Source organism: Notechis scutatus, chromosome 5 (assembly GCF_049901735.1).
Source record: "Notechis scutatus isolate UNSWTSFEM ecotype Mainland chromosome 5, rNotScu1.2, whole genome shotgun sequence".
NCBI classification, from domain to species: domain Eukaryota; kingdom Metazoa; phylum Chordata; class Lepidosauria; order Squamata; family Elapidae; genus Notechis; species Notechis scutatus.
This window is the reverse complement of record NC_142013.1, coordinates 66,466,936-66,486,147: the sequence shown is the minus strand read 5'-3', so window position 1 is coordinate 66,486,147 and position 19,212 is coordinate 66,466,936. Positions and strand designations below refer to the sequence as shown.

Genomic DNA, 19,212 nt, shown 5'->3' with positions numbered 1-19,212 from the left:
TCCAAAAAGAGAGTTCTTCATTTCCTTATTATTGCCACTGGAGGTCACTATTACTGTGCATAAGTTTTATCCTCAGGTTGCAAGCTGCTTTGATGCAGTTTGTTTGGCAAAATTTAAAAGAAAAGGCAAACACAGGATTAATATGTTTCAAATAACTGCTTTCTGTTTATGTTAGAGGGAAATATAGAACAGATATGATAAATATTTGCTTTCTCAGATAAGCTTCCTCAGAGGTAAGGATAGAGCAACCCTTGTGTTTTTTTGTTCAATAAGAAAGGAAAAAGTGTTACTTGCGTAATGTAACACATGCTTACTGAGTCCACACAGAAAATGTTAGTATGCAGTTCTCTCCTTCAGGTTTCAAAGCAATTAATTGGGTGAATGGCTTAATCTTCCTTCCTACATTATCTGTCCTTTAATAAGAGAAACATTTGCTAACTTGCCTTAGCTTTGGGTGGGCATAACTTGCTGACTGGGCATGGCTTGGTGGTCACGTGACTGGCTGGGTGTGGCTTGGTGGTCACGTGATCAGCTGGGCATGGCTTGGTGGCCACGTGATTAGGTGGGCATGGCTTGGTGGTCACATGACCGGGTGGGCATGGCTTGATGGTTACATGACCGGGTGGGCATGGCCAACTCAACTTCTTTGCCCTAATGACTATTTTAAGTATTTAAAAAAAGATATATCAAAACAAAAGGTAGTTTATTATTTCATGCCTTTAATGTTTAAATAATAAAAAGGTACACAAAACTAGATTTTGTTACAACAAAGTTTTAAAATATTAATCAAAAACTATTACACATTATAATACTTTATAAAAAAAACAATAAAACTCTTATTTAAAGTATTGTCAAATTGCTTTTTTATTGGCATCCTCACTTGCAGTTTTCTTTTGTTTTACACGAGCAACATCAGCTGTGTGATGTGCTCACAACCATTTTTTTACTATAGGAACAGGGTCCCATTCTTGCAGAGGTAGGCCAATTAGATAAATAGTCAGTAGGTTAGTTACATTGGAAACAGGCAACTTCTGCTCTCTGAACATATTATGTTCATTTGTGAAAAACCGCTTCCCACTTCTGCTGAACTGACTGCAATTGTCCTGACAATATCTCTAGCTTTTTTAATGCTGCCAGGAATTGCATATTTCTCTGAATATTTTAACACATTTTCTATAAAACCTCAATAACCATTAATATTAATTTTGTAATGGAAAATTACACCAAATGCAACCAATTGTTCTTTAGCTGCTTTCCATGGAACCACCACTTCTTCAATGTTCCAGTAAACTGGCTTCAAAAAATTGAGAAATTTTAATTTATCAGTGTCTTTAAATTGGCTACCTGTTTTTAAATGTTCGCAATCCATCAATCTTTTCTTCAAATTAGTTACAATGCTTTCTAAAAGTCTTTCCTGTGGAAGTCCCACAAATTGACGATTTTGTATAAAATTTGTATTTTTGAAGGTTTCTGAAATAATTAACCCATCAGCCTTTATTTTGTATGCACCCTTTCCATTTCTAAGCATTTCAAATGATTTAATTGATCTTACCATAAGTTTTTCAGCCTTTATGATGTTTAGATTTCTAGCTTGCAGTACATTAGAAAGAAGAGAAATTTCATTTATGATATCAATCATCAAGGCCAAATCAGTGAGAAAATATGTATTTTCAAGACGGGCAGCCATACCTTAGTATTTTTATTTGAACAAAAAACCTTATGTAGCACTGGATAAGCACGCCACACAGCTAGGGTTGACTTAAACTATAGGCAGCCCATCTTGGTCCAAAAACTGTATCAATCTTTATAATTTCAATCTCAAATTTGGAAATTTTGTTAAGTTCAATTAGGTTCTTATTGGTTTGATGAAAAATAGAATATATCTTATCAATAAATATTTGAAAATGATTTACTTGCTTTATTTCCCTAATAGAATCATATAAAACAAGTTGGAGACAATGGTTTAAGCAGTGCTGTATTATGATGTTTGGAAAGTCTTTTGCTATCCTAGTGCTTACCCCAGATTTTCTCCCAAGCATAACACTGGCACCATCGGAGCAAAATCCTATTAAATTTTTCTCTAGATAATTCTTAGTAAACTCAACATTATTCAAACTTTCCATAACTATTGTCTCTGCATTTTGTTTTTCCAATTCAACTCGCTCAAGGAAAATTGTTGGTGAGAAAACTGGATACTCAACTTTTAAGTAAAGTAAAAGAACTTGTTTGGAAGATATTGTTGAGGCCTCATCAATAATCAAACATATTTTGCGAATTTTTTCAATAATTTTGGTAAATAAATGTTTTCTAATGTCTTTTGCAATGAAATCTACTATTGCAACTGCAGTTTTAAGTGAATGCAATCCTATTCCCAGATCTAATCCATTTTTAATTTGCAATTCTATAAGATCTTCTATATCTGAAAATGGTTTGCACATTTGTGCCAGACTGTACACTGTATTAAACACTCTACAAATACTACCCAAATATTTTCAGTTATCTTGTCCAGTCCTTTATACTTATTACATCCTGCTCACATTGCTTTAACTTCTCTGTGCACATATTGTGACCTTTAGATGAGAAATGCTCTTTTAATTTTATTCTAACAGATGCTTGTTGCACCTCTTTACTCTTCCCTGCTGGCTCTATTTGGAAATTTTTCCATTCCTTTGCTGCGTGAACATTTTTTTCTTTTGTTGAAACTTCAAATTTTTTGCAATGCTTGCAACTTAGCTTTTTCTGGGAAACTTCCAGTCCATCACATTTCCCCTTAAAATGGTGTACTGCTTTAATGTCCAGCTGTCAGGAAAATTCCTTTTTGCTTGTCGTCAATGTTGGAGTGTTGTTGCTTCCGGTTTGCTTGCTGTCGGTGTTGGAGTGTAATCTGCAATCGTGTGCAGTTTTGCTCCTAGCTAACTTGCTGGAGGGTCCCAATTGGGACCAGAACAATCCTGGAGGGGTGGTGAAGAAAGGGGGAATTGCCTGGAGGGTTGAGGGGAGCTGCAACTCTCCTCCCTGACAGGAAAATCCCCTTCCAAAGGCAAGCTGTAGCTGTAGTCCTAAAATGGCCCCCACAAAGTTGAAGAACAGCCTGGGAAAATAAGACTGTGCTGGAGCAGAGAAGCAGCAAGCAGAGTGTGAACTAGGCAAAATACTGGATTTTGAGGTACCCTGGTATTAAAAAATAAAGGACTATATTGGAGGAAAGTGTGTGGAAACAGTAACCAGAGAAAGTGAGAAGGAAATTGGATTTTATAAAATTGGCTTGAATTATTGTATTGGATTAACTTGGAGGAGAAAATTTAAAGGAAAATATTTCAACACAACAAAGGTTTAGAAATTAAACTGGACAACTATTGGAGTATTGGCACTTAAAGGGCATAACTAAATGCTGAAATTGAGTGTGTTGAAAAGAAAATAAATAATAGCTAATGATTGAAATTAGCGAACTTAATAAAAGTACTATACTTAACAAAGAAAGTTAAAGTTAAGGAAGGAGTGGATTGTGGAAAAGACTCAAGAGCACCACCTGATGGTACAGGAAAATTTTCAGTGACTTTTTTAAAAAAAGTGTTTGGTCTTTCTAAGAAATTGGACTTTGGAACTTAAAAGAGAGTAAAAGAAACTCCATTAAAAACCCTGGCAAGTGATATTAGAATATTACAAAGGGGAAGATATTTGAAAATTTTGTCAAAGAATCACCCAATGACTGTGGGAAACAATTGGGAAAGGGCCAACTAGAAGACCTGGAACAAAGACTTAAGGACATTGATTGTTGAAAATAAACTTAAAAGACACTGGCTGAAATAATATACTGGACTCTGGGATTGAATATATCTATTAAGGAAGAGGAATACATCTACTAAGGAAGAGGAAAGAAAAGGAAAAAAGGAGAAGATACAATGGAGGAATTATTTGTTGAAATAAGATTGGACTTGCAAGACATAAGGGAAATGATGAAAATCAAACTTGAAATGTGTAATTACATATTACAGAAATTAGAAATGGCAACTCAGCTTGTAGAACAACAAAGTAAACCAGAGGGGGTGGAGTTTAACAAAGAAGAAGCCAGCTTTTAAGTACAAAGGGAACAACAATTATTTAAGCAGGGGGGGAAAGGAATTAAAATTAAAAATTTGTGGTCTGATGTGATAATAAAAGAGAGAATGGTTCAGGAAATGAAAAAAAGGAGATGGAAAAAGCAGAAGAGGGAAGTACAAAAGAAAAATTGAACGAGGGAGGGAGAAAAACTTAATAATTGGAATGAGAAATGAAGGGGAATAAGAATGGGGGAAAGGGGAATTAAGAGAAAGGACTAGAAAATAAAGAGAAACAGGAAGCAAGCAAGGATGAAAAGAAATTACATTGTTAAAAGACAATGGGTGAAAAAAGAGGTTAGGGAAGGAGATTCCACAAGGTAATATGTTGTGATATATAAGAATAAGTACTTAAAATAAATAAGTATGTAACTGATATGGGTTTTTTTTCTTTCTTACTTTCTCTTTCTTCTCCTCTCTTTCTTTTAAAGGATTATAGCTACATTAGACATGGAACTTAATGAAATAAATATGGAATTGGGAATATTATATATTAATTGATGATTAGTGATGTATAAGAAAAGGGGGAAATGTTGAAATAAGAACTATTATTGAAATATTAATGTCAGTTGCTATAATTAATTGATTAGATTAATACTTATGTAATGTATAGATGATTTATAAGGTGATTGAGAAAATGTAATGCGGAATCTGACAAAAATATATATATTTGTGTTATATAGTAAATAGGGAGACTGGTATTAAGGTAGAATGAAGTGGCTAGCTTGAATTATTAACCAGAGGGGACAGTTTTGAATTAATAAAATGAGGATAACATTGCAAATGTGACAGAAAAAGGTAAAATGGGAAATGAATATAAACATGAGATGAGAATTTTAGATAATATTGTAAAATAAGATATGAGAATATCCTAAGGAAAATGAAATGTTATAACATGAATTGGAATTGGATAAGTTTAATATTTAATACTAATAAGGATAATGTGATATGAAATTGAATAAATAAAATGAATAGGTAACTATGGTCATGTTTGTATTGAAATGTGAAACCTGGAACCATACTGCTTGCTAAATGAGAATTTTTTATTTAAAAACCAAAAACAAAATTGGGGAGGAAATTGAATAATGAAATTACTAGGTATGTTTAACTGATATGGTGGCTGACATTAGGAGAGAGTATTGAAATGTTGAACATAAGCAATTATGATTTTGATTTTGATTTAATGTGAATATGTGTACTAAGAGATATGATTGGTATTAAGTTGGCTTATACTAAAATGTATGATTTATTGATGCCACATTGTTAATGTATTGTTGAGTATGTGTAGATTGAAATAAAAAAAAACTTGATTATATATAAAAAAATTCCTTTCAATTTCTGACTCAATTCTTTCAGTATTTGAGGTGGTGCTTTCCCCAGGTTGGTGTCAGCCTTCAAGATTTTCTCCCTTTGCTTTGCATCTTTCGGCTGTCATAAGTAACGGGGGGAGGAGGGGGGATATGGTTATGGGAAGTGAGCTGGAGGTGTCACAAAACAGAACTGTATAAGCTGGGGGGGTTAGATTCTTGCTTAGGCTTCTATCCTATGCTATGGGCAGCTGCAACTCTTTATCAAAATATGTCAAGGTCAACGGACAGAGGCCTCATCACCACCTAGAGATGCCCACATGAGGATATACACAACTTTTAATTGGATGAGCCAATTGAACTATTGGGGGTGGGAACGTTGCCATTACTTTGTATATGTGATTTACGCGCCCATTTTCTCAGATTCAGAATTCTTTTGTTGCTGCCACTTGATTTCCAGTAAAAGATATCTTTTCTCTACTTAATGGAGTCTAAGTATTTCTTTCTTGGATTTTGAATGGAGTACCAGCTGACATTTGGAGTGTAAATGATGTGCTGCTTTCCCAGGTTGGAATGTAGATGATGTCCTGCTTTCTCCAGGTTTAAGGGTAGATGGTGTGCTGCTTTCCCCAGGTTTGAGTGTACTTTAAAAAAAGAAAAAATCCAGGTTGGAGTGTACTTGATGTGTTACTTTCCCCAGACTCCAACGGTTGTGGTTGTGACTCTTTCGGATCTCCTTTTGTTTTCTTACTGAAGAAAGCAGCCAAACTCATTTGCCTTTTCATCCTGGTAAGGTACTGCAAAACAACAACAACAACAATGTAGTGGTTTGGACTTGATTGTTGTTGTAAGTTGAGTGGTGAAGGCAGTGGCAAGCGAAGAAAGGAGTGAAGATCAGTAATATTCAGTTACTTTTAAGAGTGTCTGACACTATAGCTAGTTAGTGTTTAAAAGATGTTATGGAAGAGGAACAAGTTTCATCAGACAAGACTCAGAGGGAAAGTGGATTTGAAAATGACAGTCTATAAAAAAGATGTTACATGATGTATATAAAAGAATGGCTGATATTTTCATAATTACAATTAATGAATTGAAAAATAAACACTTAAAATGGAAATACAATTAACAAACCAAGGGAGTTTGTTATTTTGTGCCAATAGTGGCACATTCAATGCCAGGGTTAGCACCAGTGGTATGTATGGAGGGAGGAGGGGTGGAGGGTGAAGGGGATCAGAAAGTTGAAAACAGTATCATGGCACTGTGGTGTAAGCATTCCACTTTTTCTACATGTGCTGCAATGGTGCATATATGCCCCAAAGGATCATAGTTTGCAGCATGGCACTATTTTCTTCATTTTGAAAAAGTAATGAGATTGTGCAGATGCTGCCAAAAAGCACAATGTCATACAGCTCATATGTTTATTTTATTCAGGTTCAAAATTCTTGAACAGGCTGGACAGAAGCCATTTCAAAAGGAACTTTTATTGGAAGATTGTGATAGCAAGAGATGTAGGCAGGAACTAAGTTTTCCCACTCAAAACGTTAGATTAAACCATTGCAGTCAGAGCCCCTCTCAAAATTCAATTCATCATCGAGCCAATCCTGAGGTGTGTAGATGTTATGGGAAACTGAGGCCAAGGAGGTAATGAATGCCAGTCTCCAAGGCAATGCTGCTGCTCTTCTTCAGAGATGAAATAAGGCAGCTGGCTTGAGACACATTCCTTTCCACCAACCCAAGGTCCCAAAAGTTACAGCAAAGTAAGGAATAGAAACAGAAACCCCATACAGACATCCCCCAACTCTTTCTCTCTGCCACAAGAATGACAGCATCCCTATAGAAATCTATTGGACCTGATATGAATACTCTTTAATGGTATTATCTCCTTTGAAAACAGTGGAATGGTTCATACTCCTCTACCATTCTATTGGCTTCTTAGTAATTGCAGAAATGTCATTGAATGAGAAAATTGCATACTGTTTATTGGAAAATTCAGCAGACATCCAAATGAATGTGAAGCATGCTGGACACGGTTGCGAAAGCAAGGAGATATTAAATGGTAAGTAAATTTAGATGAAATTATTTAGAATTTTTACAAATGAATCAAATTGACATCAATGGTGAACCAATTAGTGGCACCCTTTCCTTGCACAGCTTAGTTCAGTATATTCAGTAGTAAAGCATGGAAATTAAACTCTGTAGGATACCTAACCTGTACTTAACAATGAATCTCATATAAAACCTCATATAATGTGAACTTGAGAAAAAGACTGCCTTGTTCTTAAAAAATTTAGAGCTCTACATTTTGTGTTCTGCAAGTTATCATTTTGCACATAGCAAATAATACAGAGACTTACATTCTGTGCCCCATTTAATACCTGCATTGAACAACTGCCTCTAATACCTGCTGTGCTAGTTTAGTAGTGTATTTTAGAACGTGGTGAATATTTTGCCCTAAACTGAGTTTTTATTTAGTGGCACAATAAATCTTCTGGACAAGAATATGTTTATAATCTTTTCACTCCATATTCTGCAGCCCCAATAAATCAGGCAAACTCAATTTTATTTCAGATATGCATATTTATAGCTAATAGGGCTGGGCATATTTTTAAAAAAAGTATTTGGAAGAAATGCTCTTGGCTTTGTGCAAATATAGCACCTTTCTGCTTCTGTGTTATTTATTAAAACATGCAAAATAACATCAGCCTGAAAAGAAAACATAGATGCTTTAGGAGCTGCATTAAAGATATGCAGCTTTATTAATTTTATGGAAGCTTTTTACAGGCTTGCCTGGAAAACTCGAAAGAAACATCTTGTGATGACCCATAGTCTCTCAAAATAACCTAAAACCCAAAACATATATTAAAGTTCGGTAAAGCCTTCAACTTAACTTCATTGTTTTATTAGGCACAGTTTAAAGTCACAAAAGTAAATAATGAGGCAAACAGAAAACCAAAACAACTCGCATTGATGAGAGTTCCGAAGCAAGCCAAGATAACTAATCATAAACTCCAGGAACATAACCGAGAAAAGTCCATGGGAAGAACGCCAGCAAAACTACACCTCTTTCAATATGAACACTAAATTGATTCCTGCAAATTCTAACTGCGCAGTTGCAAACTTATATACATAGCTCCCACCTGCAAGCAACGAGGAGGATCATGGTAATCTCCTCTTGAGGAGACCTTGCTTTTCCCTGATCCTCTCCTCCCTGCGTGACCTAGGATTTATAGGGGATGGGCCTGGATCCTCCTCTGACTGCTCAGCCAGCCTCTGTCCTTCCCCAGTCTCCTCCACCACCTCTGGAGCCACACTCCCACTCCCTGTTGGCTGTTCCTCCTCTTCCTCAGAGTCAGTCTCCACCAGAGGCATGACACATGAATTAGGATTGTATTTTTCCTTCCATAGATGTTTTGTTATCATCATACTTGATGACTAAGGATATTTGATTTTTTGCAACCTCAGAACTGGCTATTGAGTTCATACTAATATTGCAATTTGCTCTTTATTGTTCTTTTAGTGTTAGCAAGTAAAAATACTGAAGTGAGAGTAGAAACTTGGCAGAAAGTCCTTATATCACTAAATAAATTATTGAGCTAATGCTCGATGTATGCTCTCTCTTCAGGTCATTTCCACCCTTCAGGCCAATCCATTTTCTACCACTAATGCTGAGACCCATCTGCTTCCTCTTTGACTTTTCTCCATCTCACCCAGCCATGTCAATGCTTGTCATATATTGTGTGTATAATTCTCTTTGTTGTTGTTGTTAATTGTGAAGTCATGTCCAACCAATTGCGACCCCATGGACAATGTTCCTCCAGGCCTTCCTGTCCTCTACCATCTTCTGGAGTCCATTTAAGCTCATATAATTCTCTTATGGTGTATAATTCTCATATTGTGTGTATAATTGTCAGATGTAGCTCCATTCAAAATCCAAGAAAGAAAACCTTAGACTCTATTGTTATAGAGAAAAAGACTTTTACTGAATTTGAAGTGGTAGCATCAGAAGAAATACAAGATCTGAGGCAAAAGGCACGAAAATTATATATAGAAAGTTATCCCATGTCCCCACCCCCAATAATTCAAACTGACCATCCAATCTGAGGTGTGTATAATGTCATGTGGGTGCATCTTCAGGTGGCATTTCACACATCTGGTATGTCAAGACGGTTTACCTTGGCCTAAAAAGATAAGAGGCTACATCTGCGCAGTAAGCAAGTAAGCGTAATCAAGAGAGCATCCCGACTTCCGGTTTGGGTCTCTTCAGCAACAGACTGAAATCTGCAATTGTGCGTGGTTTCGATCTGTGCTCGCCACTGGAGCGCCCTGATCCTTTGGATTCGGGGCTGAAGCCACCCCGTAGAGGTGGTGAAGGGGGGGAGATTGCTAGCCGAATGGAGGGGAGTCGCATCTCTCCTCATTGGCTGGTCTAAACTCCCTTCCCCAAAGGTGGTTGCAGTGGTGGTCAAAAATGGCCACCTCAAAGAAGAACTTGACTGGATAAGATTGTGCAGGAGGAAGACAAAGAGGAAAGCAGGAGAGATCGGGCTAAACAACAAAGAACATCTAAGCAAGGTGCCCTGAATCTAAAAGTACCTAGAGGGATACTTCTGAAAGAAGATCTTTAAGCGGCGAAGGAGAGAGAAAAGGAGGTTAAAAACCCTTTTTTCAACCTTTATATTGACAATTACAAATGGTATGGAAAGAAATTTATATTAATCTATTTTGACACTAATAGGCAACCTTAAGCTGAAATCTAAGTGTCAAAAGGAGAATAAAGATTTTTTCTTGGTCATTTTAAAGCCCTAAAAGGGAGAAGAGTGCAGGCAAAGGGGTGGGACTTGGTGTTCTGTATTGTCCATTAACATACTTGTAAATACCGTGCCCGGATTGGTCAGAGCACACGGCTACAGGATTGGCCGAGCGAGCCGCAGTGATTGGCCCGCCGCGAATCCCCGCGGTTGGTGGAAACTAACCACGGGAGATTCAAAGCGGTGCCATTGGCCGCGGCCGGCGCGGCCAGGCAATATAAGCTGCCGCCAAACCTCTGAACCCCGAGTCGATCTCGGGACCAATAAAGAGCTGAAAACCTAGTCACTGACTCCCGAGCCTTCTTCCAAGCGGCGTACTTAACACTGGCAACGAGGATGGGATCGCGGAACTGATACCCACCAAGCACGTGGTGCCGAGGCGAACGAGATCAACAAGATGGCCAGCATCGCACCGCCCGCTCCCTTTAATCAGGCTACTGAGGATTGGGAATCATACATTGATCAGTTCCTGATGTTCCTAGAGAGTAGCAATCTCAAGGATGCAAACGGGCAGAAAAAAAGGGCCGTGTTACTGACACACTGCGGGCCCGCAGTGTTTAAGATGGCGAAAGCCCTCGCGAAACCCGAAGACGTGAAGGCAATGGACTGGGCAGACCTCGAACCACTGCTGCGAAACCACTATGCCCCCACCGTGCCCACCCTCATCAGACGCCACGATTTCTACCAGCGTGATCAAAAGGAGGGTGAGAGCATTAGCGATTTTGTGGTGGACCTACAAAACCTGGGAGGCATGTGCGCCTTCACGGACATGGACGAGGCATTACGAGATCGCGTCGTCCTCAGTCTCAGGGACCCTGTCCTACAAAGCCGGCTGATGGCGAAGGGCGACATCTCCCTCACTGATGCCCTTGCTGAGGCCACCGCAGCCGAGGCAACCCAGAAGTCAGCGGCCTGAATGCGGAGACCAGATGCCGGGGACCGAACCGCAACTGGCGAGACAGCCCCGACAGCCGAGATGCACCCAGAAGCAAGCCGCCAAATGACCACCACCACCCGCCATGGAGACCTCGACTCCCCTTCCGACACCACGGACGAAGAGGAGGACGTCCACCAACTCCAAACAGAACGAGACCGGCGCGAGCGGCGGAGTCGTAAGTCGGGACTCCAATGTGCCGGGTGCGGGGGCGACCATCCTCGATCGGAATGCCGGTTTTTCAACGCGATCTGCCGGCAATGCGACAAGAGAGGCCACATCGCCCGAGTCTGCCGGCTCAAGAGAGCCTACAGCCCCCGACGACGAGAAAACAGCGGCCAGAGACGAGACAGCACCCCCCCTAGGACAAGGGACCACCAAACCGAGAGCCGTTGGAACCAGGATGGATGGGGCCGACGAAACGGCGAGAACCGGCAGAGAGAGGAGACCCACCAGACGGTCATCATCGGCCACTCATCTAACAGAGATGCCCAAAAGGTATACGTGGAAGTGGGCATCGAGGGCAAGCCATGCAAGATGGAGGTGGACTCCGGGTTCTACCTCTCCATGGTTGCATGGTGGGAAATCAAGCGCCTGGTGCCCGCCATCCACAAGAGAGGGCTGGAAAGCCAGAAACTAATTCTAAAGGACTACCAAGGGAACCGCATCCCCGTAGTCAGAACAGGACACTTTGAGATCACATTCAAGGGGCGCACAGCAAAACTCCCCCTGACAATCGTGGACAGAGACCGACCCAGCCTCTTAGGACTACAGTGGTTCGCGCCGCTCGGGATCGAGGTAACGGGCATCGACCACATTGCAGAGGTAGACTGGGAGGAACAACTCGCAAGGGACTTCCAGGAAGTGTTCGATGGCACCCTAGGCAAGTACCGAGGGCCCCCTATTTCCTTCAGTTTAGACCCCAGCGTCCCCCCGATACGCCTAAAACCATGGCGGGTACCTTTCGCACTCAGATCCAAGATTGATGAGCAGATAGACAAGCTCATCAAACAGGGGGTCCTAGAGCCGACCGATCACGCCCGATGGGAGACCCCCATAGTCACCCCAGTCAAGCCCAATGGGTCGGTGAGAATCTGTGGGGACTATAAGGCCACCCTAAACTGCGCCTTACAACAAAGCACCTACCCCGTCCCAGTAGTGCAGCACCTTCTACACTCACTGGGGGGAGGCAAGGTTTTTGTGAAACTCGACCTGGCGCAAGCCTACCAACAATTACCGGTCGACGCGGAAACCGCTGAGGTGCAGACCATAGTAACCCACCGGGGGGCCTTTCGCTGAAAGAGACTCCAGTTCGGAGTCAGCGTAGCACCAGGGATTTTCCAGAGCCTCATGGAGAGACTCCTGCAAGGAATCAAGGGGGTGGTGCCCTACTTCGACGATGTACTGGTGTCAGCGGCCAACAAAAAAGAACTGGAGGGTCGCCTAAGGGAGGTGCTACAAAATTCAAAGACGCGGGGCTAAAAGTTCAAAAAGAAAAATGCCAGCTGCACACCGAGAGGGTCGAGTTCTTAGGATATCTCCTAGACCGACACGGAATTCACCCAACAGAAAAAAAATTCAGAGCCATCAAAGAAGCCCCCAGGCCGAGGAACAAAACGGAACTGCAGGCATTTCTCGGGCTGATTAACTTCTATAATGTTTTCCTACCCCAGAAGGCGACCGCGGCAGAACTGTTGCATAGGCTGCTGGATAAAACAGCCACCTGGACCTGGGGGGAACCAGAGGAAGCCGCATTCAACCGAACCAAGGACCTGCTCACATCGGACGCCGTCCTCATCCAATACAACGAGACCCTCCCGCTGGCAGTCACGTGCGACGCATCACCATTTGGTATTGGGGCAATCCTCAGCCACACACTCCCGAACGGAAACGAAGCACCCATCGCATATTACTCGAGAACCCTATCAAAGCCGGAAAGGAACTATAGCCAACTAGATAAGGAAGCCCTGGCGATCATCGCAGCCGTCAAAAGGTTCCACGAGTACCTCTACGGCAGGACATTCACCATCATCACAGACCACAAACCGTTGTTGGGCATCCTGGCAGGAAACAAGGCCACCCCGAACATTCTATCTCCAAGAATGACAAGGTGGTCTGAATTCCTCGCCGCCTACAGTTACCGGCTGACCCATCGACCCGGCAAGACAATCGCACACGCAGACACCTTGAGCCGCACCCCGCTACCCAACCTGGATGCCGACCCGGCACCCACAACATCTACCCTGAGCATAGAGGCCCTACCCAACCTCCCCCTAACCGCGTCAGACATTGCCCACGAAACAAATAAAGACAAATGTCTGGCGCGGGTGTTACAATGGGTGGAGAAAGGGTGGCCGGAAAAAGATGACGACGAGACATTCAGGACTTTCCGGAACAAACAAACAGAACTTTTCACACAAAAAGGTTGTATACTTTGGGGGGACAGGGTTGTTATTCCGGAAAAATTACAAAAAAGGTTCCTGGAATTATTACACGAGGGACACCCGGGCATCGTCAGGTCAAAAGCCCTGGCCAGGAGCTACGCCTGGTGGCCAGGGATGGACAAACAAATCAAAGCCTGGGTGGCAAACTGTAAGCAATGCCAAGAATCCAGGCCAAGCCCACCCACCGCCCCTATCCTGGAATGGGAAACCCGCAGGGGACCGTGGTCCAGGATACTCATAGATTTCACCGGACCCACAAAAGGACACACATTCCTCATAACGGTAGACGCTTACTCCAATTGGCTGGAGGTAAGCGACATGAGAACTACCACCACCGAGGCCGTCATCAAAGAACTCAACAAACTATTTTCAACCCACGGCCTCCCAGATGTAATCGTGTCAGATAATGGGCCACAGTTCATCGCACTGGAATTCAAAAAATTCCTGGCGGAACGGGGAATACGGCACGCCCTGACAGCGCCGGCACATCCGGTGGCGAACGGTAGGGCAGAACGAATGGTCCAATTTACCAAAAAAACAATTCAAAAAATCGAAACCGGGGACAATAATGGAAAAATGGAGCGCCACCTGGAAAAATAAAGAGGATTAACAGTGAAACTTTGAAAAGACTCCCGAGGATACATTGCAACTGAAATATTATTAAAAGATACAGTAACCCACGGAAAGGAAAAGTAAAGGAAAGAAGCAAGAAGGAACAGTCTGGGATCATTTGGTAATTTTAAAAAAAGTTTTTGGCATTGGTTTTTTCTTTCTTTTTCTGTTTTTTACTTAAAGTCAATTGGGTGGTTGTTCAAAAGTGTTTAAAATGCCATCACTCCTGGAGGAATTGATGATGAGTCTTAAAAAACAGAAAGAAGATGCAGAAAGGGGAGGAAGATCCTTTGGCTTCGTATTTGAATTTTTTGAAATGGAGATCCTGAACTATGAAAAGGAAAAGGAAAAGCTTCAAGAGCAAGAAGAAGGGCAGGACAAAGAAGAAGCCATTTTCAATGATCAAATAATGCAAAGTGTGGTAATAAGGTGAAAAAGGGGGAAAGGAGTTAAAAGTTTGAGATCAAAGGGAACAGCCAAAAAGAAAAATAGTCTGAAAAAGAAGTATAACAGCAAGGAGAAGCAGAAAAGAAAACTACAGAAGGGAAAATTAGAGAGAGAAGGGTATAAAAAAGGGATGAGAAAAAGGGGGGAAAGATAGAAAGGAAAAGAACTTATGAGGAACAAAAACAGGAAATAAAGAAAAAGGGGAAACATACTAGGATTAAAGGTATTTGTTCAGCTAGAAAACACAGAGACAATGGTTAAATTAAATTAATAGTGAGGATTCTGCAAAGGTACAAAATATAGTGTTGTGACAGTAGAATACTGTAATGAGTTAGAAATGAAATAAGTAAATAATCTATGAGATAAAACTGTATTGTTATGTAATGGTATGTTTATTTATAATTAATGCAATAATAAAGAAGAGAGGGAAATATTGCAATTGTTTCTAAAGATTGATAAAATATTGAAAAGAAATGTGAAAGATTTATAAGGAAATTTATACCAGTTATTAGAATGAATTTGAATAATTATTTTGCTTATTAATAGTAAATAATTTATAAGATAAAACTGTATGACTATCCAATGGTATGCTTATTAACAGTTAAGTAATAAAGTGAGTGAAATCTTACTTAACAGCTGTCTCTCTTAGCAAGAGAGATTTGGGGAAGCCACATTCACTTAATGAATGTGTGACTGACTTAGCGACCATTCAAGTTACAACGGCACTGGAAAAAGGGACATGGCTGTTTTTCACACTTAATGACCTTTGCAGCACCCCCATGGTCAGGTTATCTAAATTTGGATGCTTGGCAACTGACTCTTACTTATGACGGTCTCAGTGTCCCAGAATCTCAGAATCCCCTTTTGCGACCTGACCAACAAAGTCCACGGGGAAGCTGGATTCACTTAACAATCATGTGACTTACTTAAGAGCTGCAACTACTCGCTTAACAATGGTGGCAAGAAAGGTCATAAAATGGGTGAAAGCTCACTGAACAGCTGTCTCAATTAGCAATGGAGATTTGAGGCTCAATGGTGGACATACAGTAAGTCAAGAAGTACCCTTAGCCTTGCCTTATGAGTGTGTCAATCACCAGTAATCCGGCAGGCCTTTGCTCTCAAACTCTCAATCTGGCCCACAGTGATTGACATCTACTGTTGGAGGATGGATTGAGTAGATGCATTGAAACTCACTTTAACAATGCTCTTGTTTAGCAACCAAAATTTTGGGCTAAATTGTTGTCATAAGTCAAGGACTATCTCTGTCTTCCTCTGCATAGCAGCCTTGCCTGGTAATCTCCTTCCTTTTTCTGGCAATTTCTCCTCTGTGTTAGAAGCACCAAAATAACTAAGATGATGTAGGTTCTCCTGCTGGAACAGGAGGTTGGACTAGATGACCTCCGAGGTCTCTTCCAGCCCTGGATTGTGGTCCTGTTTCAAAGCATCCTCTGAAGCTGCGTCTAGTGCCAGGGTTGTAGTCCTTCCTTCCTCTCCTTTTTCTCTCCCTCCCTCCCTCCCTCCCTCCCTCCCTCTATCCATCCGCCCATCCATCCATTCATATCTCATTCACTTTCCCTTCCCTCTTTCTTTCTTTCTTTCTTTCTTTCTTTCTTTCTTTCTTTCTTTCTTTCTTTCTTTCTTTCTTTCTTTCTTTCTTTCTTTCTTTCTTTCTTTCTTTCTTTCTTTCTTCTCAGAATTTTTAAATCTGGCAATCTTAGGTCAAAAATGGCTAAAATGATATGAATACCTTTGAAACATTGAATTCTGTCACATGGATTTCAAGAACTACAAGAAGACAAAAATACATTAGTTGTTCAGTAAAATCTAATTCTAACATTAGCAAAAGATTTCTCATAGATTCTCAAGCAAATATAAAAACTTGATGGACTTGTGATTATTCTCCCCTATATTGGAAGCTATTCTTCTGCTAATGGAAGCAGCTATCTGTTAACATAGGTACCTTCCAAAATTTTAGCAAGTACCGGTATATATTTTGGAAACAGTAATAACTGTATTTTAAAGTCATTGTTGTTGTTGTTTTTTACTGCTTTTTACTGTGGCGATAAGGCCACTTTAGAGACCATCATTTTGTAGCTGTAGGGATTTTGCTCCCTCAGGAGAGTTCTATTGCCTTTTTTTCTGCTTCCTTTATGTTGTTCTAAATAGACAAATTATTAAGAAAAATCAGTTAAGAAGTAGAGCTTTAGAGGATGGTGAGAGAGGGACTACTCTGAAAAAACAGATTGATTCCCAATATTCACTTTGCTTTTATCAAAACAAAAATGTACAATTTGCTGCAAAAATCAAATGATGGACATAACATATAAAATATTTTTAAACACAACCTTAATATTTATATTCATGCTAACTTGATTACCTTTAATTCCCACTGAAAATAATGGAAATAAATGTTAATCATGCCATTTACTTTATTACTTACTTTTTGAAGATCTCACTTTTTTGAAGATCTCCAGAGGTCCAGAAGTGGTTGACCCACTGTCAGAGAAGTGTTTTATTCAGATGGTGAAACTGTAAGAACGTGAAATCTAAGGAAAATATTTTCACCAGCTTCTGAGTAAAAGACTTTGGCTGGGGCCATGTGGCCTCCTGCTTCAGGGATTGAGGCAGCAGCAGCAAATGAAAGGGGAGGTTGCTTCCTTTGTCTCATTGGGCTGAACTGCAAGGCCCTTGCTGATTGGCTGCCTTGATGAAAGCAGCAGCAGCTATGCCAGGTGAGCGGGTGAAATGAAGAGTGACTGGGCCAGGTGGGGCCAGCCAGAATTTTTGCCACCGGTTCGCCTGAACCGGGCTGTCCTGGCTGAATCCCACCTCTGATAATAGCTCTCATTGCATTATATTTTGAATTGTATTCAGGAATATGCTTCCACTTTCCATTCATTTATCAAATAGCCTTTAAAATTGACAACCCTAATTTTATTTCATAGAAACTTTCCTATTTCATTGTACTTGTCTTGAGGTAGCTGCATTTAATGACACCATTTCTAATATACCCATTTTTGCTGGACTAAAGAGGCTCCGACATGCATAACATTTTCTTATTAAGAAGTTCCTCCAGACTCTTAACTTTTGGGTTGCCCTTTCAAGTACTTTCCCTATATCTTTTTGTTGGAACATAAAGAAGGATCGCATCCAGGGAATTAAATGTCTTCCTCTACACATTTCATATAATTATACAGTTCTTGGGATTTTTTTTCTGTTTCCAATAATTTGATTTGTCTGAGGAAGGATATGACAAGAGCTATCAGTTGGATTGTGAAGATAAGGAGGAAAGGATTAGGTTCAATGAGGCTTTGCACACAGAGTGATTAGAGAGATCAATCAGATCTCATAGCCTGGTGTGATCCTGAATACTTTTGAAAATGAGAAGCCTCACCTTAATTTTAATAAATGTTCTGATTATCTGTTCAGAATGGACTGTTTTCCCCCTTTTCCTCCCTATTAAATCTGTAACACACAATAGTGATAATTTTAACGAGGACTACTGTATTTAAGTATATATACAAACAAGTTAATTGTAGTCAACTTTTATATCATGTCTTAATTAGTTCAGCCATGACTTATAAAGCAAAGTGGGTGAATTCATAGAGGCCCAAATCTAACAAGCTACTCTGTCACTTAGGATGAAAAAGGCAATAGCTCTTTCCAATATGCCTTCCCAAAGCTACTGAGTTATCCAATATTGAAGGAAGAATATTCGGCCATATATTTAAATCTTACCTGTTACAAAAGGTAGTATTTCTAGAAATAAAAGGAATGGAAATAAAAAAGAGAAATAGAAGCTACAGTCATTTGCAGATGACTTGGTCTTTATATCAGAAGACCCCAGAAACTGGACCGAAGTTCATTAAAAAGATAGAAGAATATGGGGAAGTTGCAGAATTGAAAACAAAGACAAGACAAAAATTTTAGTTAAAAACCTCACAAATACACAAAAAAGAATGTTGATGGAAAGAATTGATATACAGATAGTCAAAAAACTAAAGTACCTAGGAATACAACTAACAGCAAAATGTGCAATGATTAAAGAGGACAATTATATGAAACTGATGCAACAAACCAAACTAGATTTGGAGAAGTGGAAAGATCTACAATTGTCATTAACAGGAAGAATAGTTACTATAAAATGAGTATTTTACCAAGTCTATTACATTTATTCCAAACAATTACAATAAAATTGGGAGGAAAATATTTTGAAGAACTAAATAAAATAATATTAAGATATATTTGGCTAGGAAAAAAAGCAAGAATTGGTTTGAAAATGTTGCAAGACTCCAAAAAAGGGGGGCTTTGGGCTGCCAGATTGGGAATTGTATTATCAGGCCTCAGTACCTACAAGAATGGATTAATTTGAGGCACAAAAGACTATTAATTTTAGAAGGACATGACCTTCAATTAGGATGGCATGCCTTTTTGGAAGAATAAGGTACATAGTTACTTTCAAAGACATCATGTTAGAAATGCATTGTTATCAATATGGCTTAAAATTAAAGAACAACACTACTTGAAAATACCAGTCTGGTTTTCCACAATGGAAGCATTGAT

The 19,212-nt window shown here is 40.0% G+C and overlaps 1 pseudogene; it reads right to left on the bottom strand.

Moving 5' to 3' along the window:
- Positions 1 to 1,009: 1,009 nt before the first annotated feature.
- On the bottom strand, positions 1,010 to 5,940 carry LOC148130516 (E3 SUMO-protein ligase KIAA1586 pseudogene; annotated as a pseudogene).
- Positions 5,941 to 19,212: the final 13,272 nt, after the last annotated feature.